The sequence below is a fragment of the Impatiens glandulifera genome, chromosome 8 (assembly GCF_907164915.1).
Source record: "Impatiens glandulifera chromosome 8, dImpGla2.1, whole genome shotgun sequence".
Classification (NCBI taxonomy): domain Eukaryota; kingdom Viridiplantae; phylum Streptophyta; class Magnoliopsida; order Ericales; family Balsaminaceae; genus Impatiens; species Impatiens glandulifera.
The window spans coordinates 25,062,595-25,081,444 of NC_061869.1; the positions used below are offsets into that span (position 1 = coordinate 25,062,595).

The following is an 18,850-nucleotide window of genomic DNA, read 5'->3' on the forward strand; positions in this document are numbered from 1 at the left end:
CAGTCTGTCAATCCTTACTATGTCTGGACCTGGAAAGTTTCCCCGTGTTGAGTCAAATTAAACCGCAGCCTCCACTCCTAGTGGTGCCCTTCCGTCAATTCCTTTAAGTTTTAGCCTTGCGACCATACTCCCCCCGGAACCCAAAGACTTTGATTTCTCATAAGGTGCCAGCGGAGTCCTAAAAGTAACATCCGCTGATCCCTAGTCGACATCGTTTATGATTGAGACTAGGATGATATCTGATCGTCTTTGAGCCACCAACTTTCGTTCTTGATTAATGAAAACATCCTTGGCAAATGCTTTCGCAGTTGTTCGTCTTTCATAAATCCAAGAATTTCACATCTGACTATGAAATACGAATGCCTCCGACTGTCCCTGTTAATCATTACTCCGATCCCGAAGGCCAACGTAATAAGATCGAAATCCTATAATGTTATCCCATGTTAATATATACAGAGCGAATGCTTGCTTTGAGCACTCTAATTTCTTCAAAGTAACAGCGCCGGAGGCACGACCCGGCCAATTAAGGCCATGAGTGCATAGCCGACAGTAGAGTCAAGACGATCGATACTCACCAAGGCGGACCGATCGTCCCAACCCAAAGTCCAACTACGAGCTTTTTAACTACAACAACTTAAATTTATGCTATTGGAGCTGGAATTACCGTGATTGTTGGCACCAAACTTGCCCTCCAATAGATCCTCGTTAAGGGATTTAGATTTTACTCTTTCCAACTACCAGACTCAAAGAGCCCAGTATTGTTATTTATTGTCACTACCTTCCCGTGTTAGGATTGGATAATTTGTGTTCCTGCTGCCTTCCTTGGATGTGGTAGCCGTTTCTCAGGCTCCCTTTCCGGAATCGAACCCTAATTCTCTGTCACCTGTCATGACCATGGTATACCACTATCTTACCATCGAATGTTGATAGGGCAGAAATTTGAATGATGTGTTGCCGACACAAATGTCGTGCGATCCGTCGAGTTATCATGACTCATTAGAGCGACGGGCAAAGCCCGCATTGACCTTTTATCTAATAAATACAGCCCTTCCAGAAGTCGGGATTTGTTGCACATACTAGCTCTAGAATTACTACGGTTATCCGAGTAGTAGGTACCATCAAACAAACTATAACTGATTTAATGAGCCATTTGCAGTTTCATAGTTTGAATTAGTTCATACTTACACATGCATGGCTTAATCTTTGAGACAAGCATATGACTTCTGGAAGGATCAACTGGGTAGCATTCCTTTTCAAACACTTGACTTGCATCTTCCAAACAATGTACATGAATGGGTGAAAACAAGTCAAAATGTTGTACATAAAAGGGACGAATGTTGTTTAGGTTGATAGATGTTGAACACCTAATACCCATACTATATTCCACATCTAAGACAACAAGTAGCACACTAGTGAACCATCGATTATTATCAAAGATCTACATAACAAATGGTTCAAAGTAACCACATTAGGGTCCATCCCGTGTAGCAAAACTACCAAAGACAAAATATGCATCTAGCTTACATAATCGCTTCCATCATTCAGGTAACCAACACAAGAATCCAACTAATGTCAAATGTTTTTATTGCATTTATAAAATGATTGAATAGGAAAGGAGCGAATAGACTTCGTTGCTCTAGGCAAGGATCGGTCCACCAGAAACAATCCAATCACCACTCACACGCTTAACGTACACTTCGTCCACCCCCATTAAACAATTAATCTACCAACATAAAAGTTAGCTTAAAAACCACTTAATAGAGCCAAACTAGTCCCGCTACACGTGAAATTTTTGATACATTGATAAGGCACAGTCATTCATGAGAATCATTTCTTAGCTAAATCCCACAATTCAGAATAAACTCAAACTAATGCTAAGTTGAATCCTCTCGGTCGGGGATGATAACTGCGTCTACTATTTGCCATCCTCGGTCGAGACCGAGGGGCCAGATCACTTGAAGCTAATCTTGTGACCCAGCTTGAGGCGACAAATTTTAAGGCCCATCGATCATCCGCAACTTTCTTTGAAGAGGTTTCCTAGCTATATTCCGACTATCTCGAAGCAACCCACAAATCAGAATAAACTCAAACCAATGCTAAGTTGAATCCTCTCGGTCGGGGATGATAACTGCGTCTACTATTTGTCATCCTCGGAAAAGACCGAGGGGCCAGATCACTTGAATCTAATCTTGTGACCCAACTTGAGGCGACAAATTTTAAGGCCCAGCGATCATCTACAACTTTCTTTAAAGACGTTCCCTAACTATATTCCGACTATCTCAAACCAACCCACATGCTAGAATCCTCTCTTTCGTGAATGATTATTGCGCCCAGTATTCTTAGTAAGAATCGTGTCCTCCTGTGTCGATGCCCAGGGGCCAGTCCCTTGACCGGCTTGTTCGATAGTTAGTAGACCCATGGATGACTCTCAACTGTCTTTGAAGATCTTCCCCCAGCGAATTACAATGAGAACGAAAAATATGCGCAGCATGATCTGTAGTCGTATAAAACCGTTGCCAGGTTGAATCTTTTGGGCTTAGAGTCATCCGTGGGGCTAATTTCTACCGGCCTCAGTCCTCGACCATGCTACCGCCCCCATCCTTATCCAGACACCGATCGAAACCAATGTCGCCACACTATTCTAGCGATGGTCGAGATCGAGGCTTGCCACCAACACTTTCGCTCTAGGGGATTTAGAGAGTTAGTAAAGGGGTGCTAACATAGGTTGGGACCAACTGATATTAGTTTCACCACTACTTTAACCAGCCGAGGGAGGAGAGCACCCTACCCCCTTATATATGCTTATTTGCAATTTTTCTTTCAGCAGCAGTAGACATTGGGGGTGTCTGTGCATGCATAATGCTCAAATATAAATGAAGGAAAATTCTTTTTAATCCAATTCTTTTTTGTTAATTCATATTATGATTAATAATGGTATATAAAAATTTCATAAAAAAATTCGAAGTTTTTATATTATTTTTTATTTATTTTCGATTAAGATCATTAAAAAATAGGAAAAATGATAATAATTCCAAATAAATTCCATTAAGTCCAAAACTTGTTTATAAAATCTTATATAAGTTGTAGTATGGTATTTAGGATTGTTTGGGTCATTGTTGTGTAATAATATTGTAAGTTCATGATGAAGGATGACTTTCTTGGTAATAATGAGCATATATGCTCAAATGTGAAGAAAGTGTTTGTGTAGATCATGATATAAGTGTTATAAGTTTATAGTTTGGTAAATATATATTCATTGTTATGTAATATGTTTTGTTCTCAACGAATCTAACCTATTTAAGTAAGATTTAAAGTAAAAAACAAATCAGAAAACCTCATTTTTAACAAATATGTTGTTTTTTACCGGTCTTGGCATTGTCGGCTCTCGGTCCTAAGTTTGTCGCTGATTTACTTCTCTCGGTCCTGACTTGCCAGCAGACAACTTTCCTCGGTCATGACTTTCCAGTAGACAACTTTCCTCGGTCCTGACTTAACAGCCAACAACTTTCATCGGTCTTGACTTAGCCAGCAGACAACAATCCTCTGTCCTGACTTGCCAGCAAACAACTTTCCTCGGTCTTGACTTAGCCAGCAAACAACAATCCTCGGTCCTGACTTGCCAGCAGACAACTTTCCTTGGTCCTGACTTAGCAGCAAACAACTATCCTCGATCCTGACTTAGCTAGCAGACAACAATCCTCGGTCCTCACTTGCCAGCAACTTTCCTCGGTCTTGATTTAGCTAGTAGACAACAATCCTCGGTCCTGACTTGCCAGCAGACAACTTTCCTCGGTCCTGACTTAACAGCCAACAACTTTCCTCGGTCCTGACTTAGCCAGCAGACAACAATCCTCGGTCCTAATTTGCCAGCAAACAACTTTCCTCAATCCTGACTTAGCAGCCAACAACTTTCCTCGGTCCTGACTTAGCCAGCCAACAATTTTCCTCGGTCCTGACTTAATAGCCAACAACTTTCCTCGGTCCTGACTTAGCAGCCAACAACTTTCCTAGGTCCTGCCTTAGCCAACCAACAACTTTCCTCGGTCCTGACTTAGCCATCAAACATTTTACTCGGTCCTAACTTAGCCAGCCAATATTTCACTCGGTCCTGACTTAGTAGCCAACAACTATCCTCGGTCCTGACTTAGCCAGCCAACATTTCACTCGATCATGACTTAGCCGGCCAACATTTCACTCGGTCCTGACTTAGTAGCTAACAACTTTCCTCGGTCCTAACTTTGCCAGCCAACAACTTTCCTCGGTCCTGACTTAGCCAGCCAACATTTCACTCGGTCCTGACTTAGCCAGCCAACATTTCACTCGGTCCTGACTTAGCAGCCAACAACATTCCTCGGTCCTAACTTAGCCAACCAATAACATTCCTTGGTCCTGACTTAACAGCCAACAACTTCACTCGGTCCTGACTTAACCAAATAACCACTTCACTCGGTCCTGACTTAGCCAGCCAATATTTCTCACGGTCATGACTTAGTCAAACAACAACTTCACTGAGTCCTGACTTAGCAGCCAACAACTTCACTCGGTCCTAACTTAGCATCCAACAACTTCACTCGGTCCTGACTTAGCATCCAACAACTTCACTCGTTCCTGACTTAACCAGCCAACAACTTCACTCGGTCTTAACTTAACAACCATCAACTTTACTCGGTCCTGACTTAGCAATCAACAACTTCACTCGGTCCTGACCTAGCCAGCAAATAACTTTACTCGGTCCTGACTTAGCAGTAAACATTTCTCACGGTCCTGACTTAGCCAGCTAACATTTCTCACGGTCCTAACTTAGCCAAACTACAACTTCACTCGGTCCTGACTTAGCCAAACAACAACTTCACTCGGTCCTGACTTAGCATCCAACAACTTCACTCGGTCTTAACTTAGCCAAACAACAACTTCACTCGGTCCTGACTTAGCCAAACAACAACTTCACTCGATCCTGACTTAGCCAAATAACAACTTCACTCGGTCCTGACTTAGCCAAACAACAACTTCACTTGGTTCTAACTTAGCATCCAACAACTTCACTCGGTCCTGACTTAGCATCCAACAACTTCACTCGGTCCACAACTTCACTCGGTTCTGACTTAGCCAAACAACAACTTCACTCGGTCCTGACTTAGCCAAACAACAACTTTACTCGGTCTTGACTTAATAGATAGCAACTTCATTCGGTCCTGGCTAACTTTACATGGTAAATTTTTTGTACTTGGTAAAATTTACAAAAAAAAAGTGTACATTCAACCTCAGAAGTTTAGTCCCTCTTTAAGAAGGGATTGAGAGAGAGGGACGAATCTGAGCGACGAAGGGCTGAATCTCAGCGGATCGTGGCAGAAAGGTCACTTTACCGCTTACAATACCTTATCGCATATTTAAGTCGTCTGCAAAGGATTCTACCCGTCACTCGATAGGAATTGTACTTCAAAGCGGCCTTCCGAGCGCATCCACCCGGAAGACTTAGCCATTGACATGTGCCTTTGGTGAGCGTGTGCATCGCTTCTAACCCGGATTCTAACTTAGAGGCGTTCAATCATAATCCGACGCACGATAGCTTCACGCCACTAGCTTTTCAACCAAGCGCGATGACCAATTGTGCGAATCAACGGTTCCTCTCGTACTAGGTTGAATTACTATTGCGATACTTTCATCAGTAGGGTAAAACTAACATGTCTCACGACGGTCTAAACCCAGCTCACGTTCCCTATTGGTGGGTGAATAATCTAACACTTGGTGAATTCTGCTTCAAAATGATAGGAAGAGCCGACATCAAAGGATCAAAAAGCAACGTCGCTATGAACGCTTGACTGCCACAAGCCAGATATCCATGTGGTAACTTTTCTGACACCTCTAGCTTCAAATTCCGAAGATCTAAAGGATCGTTAGGCCACGCTTTCACGATTCATATTCGTACTGAAAATTAGAATCAAACGAGCTTTTACCCTTCTGTTCCACACGAGATTTCTGTTCTCGTTGAGCTCATCTTAGGACACCTGCTGTTAGGATCAATGTCGCGGTTGGCAGACCGGGGTCAGGCCGGTTAGCGCGTCTCACTCAAAGATTGGTGATTAATCCGGTTAGAGATTAACACCGGGGTTTCAATACTACACAAACTGTCACAAACCCTTGAACCGAGTTCAAACGGGAAGTGGTTTATTTCAGGTTGGAGCAGCACACACACTGAACGGACAGAACCAGATTTAGATTAGGTCGGTTTGGAGTTGGGTGGGTCGGCTTTCGGACTTAATAGGTCGGTTTAAGTGGGATCGGTTAGAATGTTAGGCCGACAGAAAGTAAATAACAAGGCAGATTTTTATGGATGTTCGGAGATAAACTCCTACGTCACCCCTTCCTCTCGAAACCGCGAGAAGGATATTCACTAAGGAATATACAAACACAATCCGATCGAGACTTATTTTCTGCTCGATAAATACTCGTACAATTCTCACCGAAATTGTAATCACACTTCAAATAAACACTTAAGCTCTAGTTCTTGTAGAGAGATAAACTTGCAATAAATCTTAGAGCTTGTAGTTGGTAGAACTTATATCCGTTTTCACTTGTTGCTAGAGCTGCATTTATTCCTCTTGAACTCCTTCTTTTATAGGTGAAATGTGCCAACGGTCACATTTCATTTCCTTGAGTTTGATTGGTTGAACAGAGGTTCAGTGATTCAGACATGGCTGTCTAGGCTTCAGACCTGACGGTCTAGGCTTCAGACCTAGCGGTCTAAGCTTCAGACCTGGCGGTCTAGGCTTCTAGTGTGTAGGTCAAACCGGCTAGGTTTGTCTTTTACTCAATATGGAAACTGTTGGTTGGAAAGTTGCCTGTACCTGGAGGATTGCGCCTCTGATTTATCCTGAAGTGGAAAGATCTTTTCGGACGAACCTCTGCAGCCTGCATACTGTCTTCAGACTTGTATAAATATGGCAATACTAAAGTCTGTCCCTTCGGTATCATCCTCAACAGACACTTGAAGTATCTATTTGTACTGGTCGGTTGTTTATGTTAACCGGATGACTTTCGGTTTTTCCATGACTTCAGATTGGCCGAATGTTCAATGATTTTGGCCTTCTGATTTGACCGGTCTTGTCTTCTTGTTCGGTCAGGTTTTTGTTCGGTTGGATTGCTTGACCGGTTGAGTAACTTGACCGGTTGAGTAATCTGACTGTTCCTGCACAAGAGATTTGTTTTTGTTAAGTTTTATTTAACCGATCTAATTTTATCTAACAATTTCTCCCTTTTTGATTATTTTATTTAAAATATTCAAAACTATGTAAAATTGCATGTGTAGGCCGGTTGTTTTTAAAAGTTTATTTAGCCGGATTTTTGGAAACTGACCTGGAAGAATTTTTCGAAAAATTTTTGGAAAATTTTGAGAAAAATTTTGGATAATTTTGAGAAAAGTTTTGGAAAATTTTTATATTTTATCTAACAATTTCTCCTTTTTTGATTATTTTATTTAAAATATTCAAAACTATGTAAGAATGCAAATGTAGGCCGGTTTCCAAAAATACTTGATATATATATATATGAAATATACTAAGGTAAAAATACTTGATATATATAAAGTTAAACTAAAATAAATATAGGAAATATAAGTAAAGAAAGCCCCTATTTCTTCGATCTGGGCGGCAAGAATTTTTCCAGCTGTTCATTAGTTGTTTTTCCCTTGACCGCTGGTACCGGCCTGGAAGAGGATCCTTGACCTCCTAAAGTGCCGGTGAAAGGAGAGGCCGGTGGAGCAAATGATCTGATTGGAGCTACGTCAAGACTTCGCGGTCTTTTGGTTAGCGGCACGCCTTCGTCCTCGAGATCTACATTTTCCTACGAAACCGGGTTGCTTGGAGGGTCGATAACCATGTCAGTAACTCTGTCCAATAACTTTGAAACCGCCGCCCTCTTGGAAGAATTCTTTCTCTTTCTTGTAGTCGGACCGGACGGGGGAGCAGCCTCTTTGGACTTGTGATGAGCCTCGGCGAAATCATTGTATGTAGTCTGTTGGCCGATTAGTCGAGCCGCATCTTCATTTTGTTGAACCGCTATGGCCGGTCCCATGTTTTCTAATGTCTGCATTCATCCGGCCAGGTTCGCATCTGCCTCCGCCGTTTCCTTTTGAAGTCGATTTTGCTCGTCCAAGGCATTCTAAAGCTTCTGGGCCGCGAGCGCATTTGCCTCCTCGAGTGCTTTGTCGGCTGCTAGTTTTGCCGCTATCAACTCCGCCACCTGTTCTGTGACCGCCTTTAGTTCAGCCTTGGTTTTGGCATGCTTTGCTTCAAGCAATACCACCCTCTCAAGTGTAGAGCCGACCTGGGCACCGGATTGAGCCAGATCCTCATCAATCTTCTTCAACCTTTGATCGGTTGTTACTTGGGATCGTTCCGTCATACCGACCTTTTGGTTGGTAAGAGCGAGGTCGGTCACCAGCTTCTTAGTTGCCTCCTCCAATGCCTTAGTTATGTCAATATAGCCGTTGTACAATTGATTGTTCATGCCATAATTGTCTTCAACGGACGTGATCTGTCCGACCGCGGTTTTTAGCTCCTTGTTTGTCGACTCAATCATCTCGATTGATTTAGTCGCGGTTTCTTTGATCCTCTTTTGCCACGGCCGAATCACGACATTGACAAATTCCTCGATGAGGTCCTTTGCCCTATCTTCTGTTATGGCCGGTACCGAATCTCCGGTTTGAACAGAGACTCGCTGGTCAGTGAGCGGTGTACCCGTCCTGAGTTCAGGGCTGTTGACTTCCTGTTCCGGGGGAGGAGAGAAATGCTCATTTTCGGTCGGATTCGGACCGCCATCATCCTCAGGTGGGGATCTGGAGAAGTTCGACGTCTCCTGGTGCCCGGGCTCCGCTTCTAGCTGTGCCATCTCCTCGGTCAGTTCCCGTTCCTTGACCGCTAGCATGTCTAACACCAAGAGCTCAAGTTGAGAGTCCGCTGTCCTTGGGATATGCTTTTCTTGGAGACGTCGGATGTGTTCGGTGAGCCCCAGTAACCGAGCATGCGGTTCGTCCATCCTACTTTGTCGTAGGGAGGACATGACGCTCTGAGCCTTTGTGAGGCTGACTACCTCCGCCTCCATCTCAACCAGGTTCTCGAATTTCCGGTCATTAGTGAGATCCGGTAGCATGTTTTTGTAGAATATTTCATGCCGGTGCAGGGCCCATTGATAGTAGACGTCGGTTGACGCGTGAGCCTGCTCATGAATCTCTTCCATGATTCTGCTGACGAGGTCCTCAGCCGTTTGCCGGGTGTGTTCATCCGCGGATTCATCTTCCTCCTGTAGTCTGTCCGAGCCGGCATCAACATCATCATGTCGGACCGATTGGTCTTCGACCATTGGTCCTTTCCCTTTGTCAGTCTGATCTTCTCCGGTGTGTTGTGAAGCGGTTCAGCTAGAGTTGGATGCCGAATTTTTAGTGTTGAGGGTGTCGGACCGCGGATTAGCCGATCCGGTTGGTTGCCTATCCCCCTTGCTTCCGGAATTTTCTTTAACCGGAGCCATTTTCTTACTAGCTGCTTTCTTCTTTTGGCCGCTTGTAGAACCGGAGGCCTTCTTTTTGCCTTGCTTGTCCTCCGGTTTAATAAATTGATGGGATTTTATAACTTTGCTGGGGGCGAAGAAAACACCAGGGCCGGTGTTAATGTTGTAGTGGCGCATCAGTTTACCGAGTGGGATGGCGTATCCCCATGACCGTTTGGATGTCGGATCCACCATCTCACATAAGTTTGTGAAAACTACCTTCGCCCAGTTGATTTTGATGCCGTTGACCAAACCGGCAATCATCTCAATTTTTATCCGGGTGAGGCTATCATAGTTGCCTCCTCGCGCTTGAACCGATTTGGTGAAGATATCGCATAGTGGCCTAAACTCCGGTTTAAGTGAGGTTTTCTTACCGGATACCGCGATAGAAACCACCGTATACGAAAGATCCCGGCATGCCGCCTAAAATGTTTCCTCGTCTGTGACCACCGAGAAGTCGCTCCCCTCGGTTGGTAGATGTAGTACTTCAGCAACCGACTCCTTCGTCAGTTTGAGCTGTTGTATGCATATAGTTGCGATGATTGTCCCTTCGGTGAGGATGGCGGTTTGGAAGAATTCGTTGACCGCATCTTGATATAAGACGAATGGCCCGTTCAGAAAATGTTCAAGACCGGACTCGGAGATCTGGGTTAACACCTAGTTTGCCTCCGCCGAACCGTTCGCTCGAACTTCATCGAAGTCGACTTGGAAGATGTGGTTGAACAGCACAGATTCGCGACCCATTGTAGTTTAAGGGTTGAAAGGTTTGAGAGGATTGAGAGCTAGAGAGAGAAAGCCGATTCGCGTGAGAATAAAGGAAAATGGCTAAGGACCCTATTTATAGTCGCGGGTTGGAATTTCAACCGCCGCGAACCGTCACATCAGGATTGGGCGGGAATTTTCCCTCCAATATGCTTTGGGCGGCAAACGAGAGGCGGGAGATTTGAGCGGGCTTTTGATGCGGTTATTTAACCAATGATGAAGCGGTTTTTCTTGAAGCGATTTTTCTTGTAACCGTTTATTAAGTGAAGCGGTTATGTAACCACTGAGCAAGCGGTTTTCTATTTTGACCGGTTTTTCAATGAGGTAGTTAGCGTTTTTAGCCGGTTAGTCATTTAGATAGATATTCTAATAGTGCGATTTTTGACCCGGTTTTCAGGCTTAGAAATTCAGATAATCATTTAAATAAAAGGAACATGATAAAGACCGATACATTGATCGGTTTAGGATACATAAGATACATAATTATAACTTATGTAATAACTATTCTAGAAAGCCTGTCCTCCACCCCTTCCTCATTGAGAACATTTGATGGGGACGCCGGTGTACCCGGTCCAAAATCTGGACTGTGTGCAAGAAGGAGCTGGCTTATGTGAGGGGCGTAGCCGAGACCTCTCTTTGTCTCGACCATAGTCCTCAGGATTTTGAAGAGGACCGATGACCAATTTATGGGGGTGTTGCTGATGATGTAGGTCATCATGTAGAAGACTCTGCTAGAGTAATGTTGGTTCGGAGATTGGCAGATGATGGATCGATTGACAATCTCGTGAAGGAGTTGGATGTGATGGGCAAGGCGGGTCTTCAAACCGTGGTTCTCCACCGGTACTTCGGTTCCGGAGAAAAATTGTGCATAGTCATCCGCTGCACTACCTACCCGGGATGGGAAATCCGAAAACCCTTCAGTGGGAAGATTAAACATTTGAGCAAATGCGCTCTCGTTCAGAAAAACAGTGCGCCTTTTCACCGTGGAAACAATGAGATCGCCACTCATGGATGCATTGTTAAAGAATTCCAGCACTTCTGGAATGAGCATAGGTTCGGATTCTTCGAGAAAATCATGAAGGCCGGTGTCGATTAGGGATTCAAAGAGAAGTTCCTTCGTTTCCAGATCATCAAATTAAAGGGCTGAGTCGAAATCAATGCTCAAATAGTTTCTTAGTGTTCGGTTCGACATACTTTCAGACTTTGCTAAGAGAGAGAGAGAGAGAGTTTAAGAAACTTTGATTTGTTTGAAGGTGTGGTGAATTGATAGGATGGTGCTCCTTATATAGATCTGAGATTGGAGGGAAAATAGGAGCATTTAATGCTGAAATTCAGTTTTGTCTCATTTATGAAGGGAATATTTATGTTTCCAAAACTCCTTGGGAAGGAGTTACTTTTGACCGGTTGCGGAGCTCGAGGTGGAGAATCTAGTTAGAAAGGAACTAAGTTTGTGTAATTTCCCATGTAGTTGGAAGTTGAAGATTACTTTTCATTAATGAAAGAGAGATACAAGAAACCGAAATAGACATAGTTAAAACCGAAAAGAGACATAGTCTAAGCCGAAATTATCATATCGATACAACCGGTTCGTACAGCAAAATGACCGGTTGTAGTAAGGAGTGACTTAATTATCGGAGGAGTTGAGGTGTCGATTCTTCCTCTTCCATGCCTTCTCGAACCGCTCATAGAATGAATCGGCAACTTCCTTGGTTATTACATGGGCCTGATTCATTCCTTCACCCGGACAGAGTGGAACAACGAGTTCCATGAGTAGGCAGCTGATTTGGGGAATAAGGTAGGTTTGGCGGATGTTGATCATCCAGATTAGGACATCGAGTAACACCCTGGACCAGTTGACCGGCGTATCTGTTGTGATAGCGACCATCATATTGAAAGCTGTAGCATAGTAGGTGTTGGTTACATCCTTGCCTAGGATGCCATGACCGATGATATCATTGAGTAGCTGGTATTCAGCCCTTAATGATGACCTAGCACCGTGGTCATTGACCGGATGGTTTGACCGAGAGAAGCTTAAGGAGATTTCGGCTTTTAGTCCGGTCGGGACGTTCAGATCAGTGATCCCTTGCTTCGGAAGATCGAAGCATCTGGCGAAGTCACTCTCCGAGAAGTCAAACACTGTCCCTCCGACCCTAGATTGAATGAGGGGTGCCACGGAAAACCCTGGCGTTATAAAAGAACTCCAGGACGGTTTCGGGGAAGATGACATGTTTGTCATCTAGGAAGGATTTTAGACCGGTATCCTCAAGTGACTTAATCATTTTGAAGATTTCATAGTGCTCTGTACTTTGAGCTGAATCGAAATCAACTTGAAGAATATTTGGAAACTGAGACATTTTTGTCTTAGTGAGAGGATAAGTTGATATTTGTGAACATTTTTTCTGATGTTTGCCTAAGTTATATATTAGTAGAGGGATGATAGTATTATCCAGTGGGTGACAGTTGATGTATTCTATTGACCATAGGATAAGACAAATTGCATGAAATAAGCATGTCTACAACCTAGGATGTGAGTCATAGGCCTGGGCGGTGAAAGATATCATATCTTCACGTCTTTTGAGGTATGACCATTTTTCTTTGAAAATGTATCTTTTCAGAACAGATAAACCTAAACACAGATAATTATTCCACTTTTGTTCGAAAGCCAAATAAGCCGGAGTATATTATTTCCAAACCGGTCGGTTTTCAGTCATTCGTTCCGATGCGGTTAATTGGTGCATGCACTAAGTAACCGGTCGATTTACTCTAACTGATGAACAGAGTGGTTCTTCAATAGGTACCTCGGTTAATTTGAAATCCGACAATTTAGGAGAAACTACCGGTTTTGTCTGTCCGAACCGATTTTCCTTTTAGACATTTCTAGAGATAAGCTGATTAATATCGGTTAAACCAAGTATGATTCTGAAGTGAGAAAACTTAGCTTCCTGTAGATGCTTTGTGAAGATATCGGTTACTTGTTGTTCTGTTGATACGTATTCCAACCGGATGTGCTTCAACATGACATGTTCCCGGATGAAGTGATGCCTTATGTCGATGTGCTTGGTTCTAGAATGTATAACCGGATTGTAAGTGATTGCATGACACTTGTGTTATCACAAAATATCGGAGACTCTTTGGCTGTGATACCGAAATCCTTCAGTTGTTGTTGGATCCATAGAAGTTGTGAACAACAACTTCCGGCTGCCAGATATTCAGCTTCTGCGGTTGACGTGGCAACCGATGTCTGTTTTTTGATGTGCCATGAAACAAGCCGATCTCCTAGGAATTGGCATGTTCCACTGGTACTTTTTCTGTCAACTTTACAACCTGTATAATCTGCATCTGAGTAACTTGTGAGGTTAAAAGATGAGTCCTTTGGATACCACAGACCGAATTTAGGAGTTCCCTTTAAGTATTTCAAGATTCGCTTTGCGGCTGTGTAATGAGACTATTTTGGATTAGCCTGGAATCTTCCACACACACCGACCACATATAGTATATCCGGTCTACTTGTTGTCAGGTATAAGAGAGAACCGATAATTCCTCGGTAAGCTGTCAAGTCTAATGTCTGACCGTCATCATCCTTGTCCAATTTGACCGATGAGCTCATTGGGGTGGCGGCTGGCGAGCATGTATCCATCCCAAATTTCTTTAGAAGTTCCTTTGTGTATTTGGGTTGACTGATGAAAGTTTCTCCATCGAGTTGCTTAACTTGAAGACCTAGGAAGAAGCTTAATTCTCCCATCATATTCATTTCAAATTTGTTAGTCATCAAGGTTGAGAATTTATCACATAGCTTAGGATCGGTTGAACCGAAGATGATATCATCTACATATATTTGAACAAGTAGGATATGTTCCTTTTTATCAAATTTAAATAGTGTTTTGTCCACCGAACCGATGGTGAAATCATGTTTTAACAAAAATGCATTTAGTGTATCATACCAAGCTCTAGGAGCTTGCTTTAAACCGTGGTATACATGATTGGGCAGATCAGCATTTTTGAAACCGGGTGGTTGTTCAACATATATTTCTTCACGTAGTTCACCATTCAAAAATGCACTTTTACATCCATTTGAAAAACCTTAAAGTTTTTGAAAGCGACAAAGGCCAGAAAATCCTAATGGCTTCAATCCTAGCTACAGGGGAAAATGATTCTTCAAAATCAATGCCTTCTTCCTGTTTGTATCCTTGTGCCACTAATCTGGCTTTGTTCCTCGTGATCAAACCGTCTTCATTGAGTTTATTTCTAAATACCCATCTTGTTCCTATGACCGGTTGATCTTTCGGTCTAGGGACTAGGTACCAGACTTTATTACTCTCAAACTGGTTTAACTCTTCTTGCATTCCCAAGATCCAATCTGGATCTGACAATGCTTCATCCACTCTTTTCGGCTCAATCTGGGATATAAAAGCGGAATTGAAGTATTCCTCCAGGATTTGTCGCCTAGTTCGAACGGGTTCTGAAGGGTCACCTATAATTAGCTTAGGAGGATGATTTGTGTTCCTTTTAAGATTCGGTTCAGGAGTGTCTACCAAATCACTATTTACTTGATCAACGCTAGATATATCGGTAGGCTGAACAAGGATGTCAGACCGACCGATTTCCTCAGTTTGAACCGAGGTGTCAGCTTCCTGCCGTGTGACAGCTTGATCCGGCTGGGTTTCATCATTACCCATTTGGTCATGAACAAACTGTCTAAAAACCGGAATCTCATCTTCACTATCGGAGTGGATATTGTTGTTTTCCAATCTGTTGTGTAGATCAAAGGATGATGCAGTGTTTCTTTCAACCGATTCATCGAAAACGACTTGAAGTGATTCCTCCACGGTTAAAGTTCTAGTGTTATACACTCTATAAGCTTTACTGACTGTTGAGTAACCTAACATGATCCCAATATCGGATTTTGCATCAAAAGCAGATAGGTAGGTTTTGCAATTTATGTCAATGTAGTATTTATAACCGAAAATCTTAAGATACTTAAGGTTAGAAATCCTATCAAAGTATACTTCATACGGTGTTTTGTTGTGAAATTTGTTAATTAGAGACCGGTTTTGTGTGTGACATGCAGTATTGATAGCCTCAGCCCATAATTTCTGGGCAATATCCGAATCAGCTATCATGGACCTTGCGGCTTCCTTGAGAGTTCAGTTTCTTCTCTCAGCCAGGCCGTTCTGTTGAGGAGTCCTAGCACTAGACAACTCGTGTCTAATACCGGATTCATCAAGGAATGCATTTAGAGTACTATTTGTAAATTCGGTTCCTCTATCACTCCTAATGCTATTGATGCGTGTTGATTTTTCATTTTGTAAACGTTTAAGCAGTGTAATCAAATTTGATGCGGTTTCACGATTGGATGACAAGAATATTACCCATGTATACCTAGAATAATCATCAACAACTACCATAGTATAAAGCATACCTCCTAGGCTGACGACCCTAATCGGTCCAAATAGATCCATGTGAAGGAGATCTAAGCATCAGTTAGATTGAATGTGTCCCTTAGTCTTAAAGGTTGACTTAATTTGTTTACCCATTTGACATGCTGAACAGACCTTATCCTTATTAAATAATATATCAGAAATTCCTTCAACTAGCTTTTTACCGCGGATATAGTTTAAGGTTTTCAGGTTTAAGTGGTTTAACCTCTTATGCCACAGCCATGTTTGATCGGTTTTAGCCACCATGCAAACAGGGTATTCTACTTTATTTTTCCAATCTACCTTGTATATATTTCCTAACCTATTTCCGGTTAGTAGTATGATACCTTGAGAATTTTTAACTAAGCATGCATGTTTGAGGAATTCTACAGTGTATCCAACATCATACATTTGACTAATGCTTAACATGTTAAAATGTAGATTTTCAACTAAGAGTACATTATCAATTGTTAAATTACCATGGACAATCTTACCCTTGCCCACAGTTCTACCTTTTGAATTGTCACCGAAGGTGATCATTGCACCAGTTTCTATTCTGATGTCGGTTAGAAGATTGTTTTTCCCAGTCATGTGTCTGGAGCAACCGCTATCTAGGTACCATTCAGAGTTTCCTAGCCGTTTCTTCATATCCTGCAAAATATACATATTACAACTATTTGGTACCCACATTTACTTGGGTCCACAAGCGATTAGTCCCTTAGGTATCCAAACTTTGATGAGTCAGACAACTTTCCCGGTTATGGTTTTAACTAGTTTTCCTGCACTTGGTTTGGAGTCTTTCTGCTTTCCTAAAGGTGCCTTATTCAGAGGTGGCCTTTGGTTTAACCTATGTGGTTCGGCTTTCTTACCTTTGGGCCGGTTGGCTAACCTTTTCTCTAGGTGAAACCATTTTTCAAAGCTAGTTGGACTTACGTAAGTTAGTTCGTCTTCCGGATATTAAGCACTTAGTTCCTCTTCATCGGTTAAAGAGCTCTTGACGAACTTTACAAACGGGAGGTTGCCTTTTGTAAGCTTTATTCTGTCCGAATGGTTCCGGTTGGCGGATTCATTGTCTTTGTACCCAAGACCAAATTTGCATTTGGAATGTCTTTTGTACTTAGACATCTGGTTCACCATGTCACTGGATCTTTTCCATGCAGCTATTCTATACTGGATTCGGGACTCATCCTCTTCGGTCAGCTCTTGGACTGATTCCTCGAGCTGTGGTCTCAAAGAGTAGTTCCGGCGTTGTCTCGGTTTGTAGGATTCTATCAAGTTGAATGATTTTTGGTTCGGTCAAGGTAGGTGCTATGGGGTCGGTTCTAAAGTTCAGTTGGGTAGGTATTAATGTTAATAGGTTCTTATATTCTGTCACCATATCATTTAGTGCATTGAATAACTCATCTTTAGTAAATTCTTCACAGGGAGAGTCGAATACCTATTCCTCGTGTGCCATGAGGCATGTGAGTTCATCATCAGTCACTGTGAGCCCATAAGCTTCCTCCATCATTGGCTATCAGTGTTTTCTGATCTTCACTTCCTTCACCGGTTTGTTGATAGTTATTTCGGTGATTCTGATCGTCTGGTCATCCCGTCTTGATTTTCTACATTCCCTTCTGAAATGTCCCAAACAATTGCAGTTATAGCATCTAATATTAGATTTATCACCGTTGTTATAGTTGTTGTTGTTTGTCGGTTGGGTTCTCTTCATGAATCTGCCAAATTTTTGTGCAAGCATTGACATGGCATCCTCGGTGAACTGTTCAGCGGTTCTAATTGGTGTAGGAGCAGTCGGTTCTGTGGATGTGACCAATGCTCTAGTTGAGGTTGAGGCTGAGACTTCATCTTCAGTCCTAGATCTCATTTCAAACTCATATGCCTTAAGATCTTCGAATACGTCGTGTAGCTTCATCTTGCTTAGACAATTTGATTCCCTCATCACCATTGTCTTTATATCCCATGTACTTGGAAGAGATCTTAACGCTTTCATGATGACTTCCTTGTTGTCATACTTCTTGCCAAGAGTTGATAGCTCGTCTATCACATCTGTGAACCGGTCATTGTTTCATCTTGATGTTTTCAAACTTATGGGTAGCCACCATTATCTTGTTTTCCTTGTTTCTTTCATTTCCCTCATGAATTTGAATCACCGCTTCCCATATTTTTTTGCAGTTTTGTAATCTCGAACCTTGCAAAACGTATTCCTGTCCAAACCGTTAGAGATGCGGTTTCTGGCATGGTTGTCCAGATTGTTTCTTCTCATGTCTTCAGTTGTCCAGTCCTTTCTGTCTTTATCAATCTTTACCGGTCCTACGGTCAGGATGAACTGCATCTCGTCATCCATGGTGATTAAATGCAGGTGCATGCGTGCCTTCCAGTTGGCAAAGTCGTCACCTTCTAGCATTGGGGGCCTATCAAACGACATGCTTGCTTGAGTATTGAAACTAACTGCTCTGATACCAATTGTTAGGATCTAGGTCGCGGCTGGCGGACCGGGGTCTGGCCGGTTAGCGCGTCTCACTCAAAGGTTGGTGATTAATCCGGTTAGAGATTAACACCGGGGTTCCAATACTACACAAACTGTCACAAACCCTTGAACCGAGTTCAAGCGCAGAAGTGGTTTGTTTCAGGTTGAAGCAGCACACACACACTGAACGGACATAACCAGATTTAGATTAGGTCGGTTTGGAGTTGGGTGGGTCGGCTTTGGGACTTAGAAGGTCGGTTTAAGTGGGATCGTTTAGAATATTAGGCCAACAGAAAGTAAATAACAAGGTAGATTTTTATGGATGTTCGTAGATAAACTCCTACGTCACCCCTTCCTCTCGAAACCGCGAGACGGATATTCACTAAGGAATACACAAACACAATCCGATCGAGACTTATGTTCTACTCGATAAACACTCGTACAATTCTCACCGAAATTGTAATCACACTTCAAATAAACACTTAAGCTCTAGTTCTTGTATAGAGATAAACTTGCAATAAATATTAGAGCTTGTAGTTGGTAGAACTTATATCCGTTTTCACTTGTTGCTAGAGCTGCATTTATTCCTCTTGAGCTCCTTCTTTTATAGGTGAAATGTGCCAACGGTCACATTTCATTTCCTTGAGTTTGATTGGTTGAGTAG

The 18,850-nt window shown here is 42.6% G+C and overlaps 1 pseudogene; it reads right to left on the bottom strand.

Annotated features, from left to right (window-relative positions):
• LOC124913211 overlaps window positions 1–18,850 on the bottom strand; it is a 28,070-nt pseudogene that overhangs the window by 6,440 nt on the left and 2,780 nt on the right.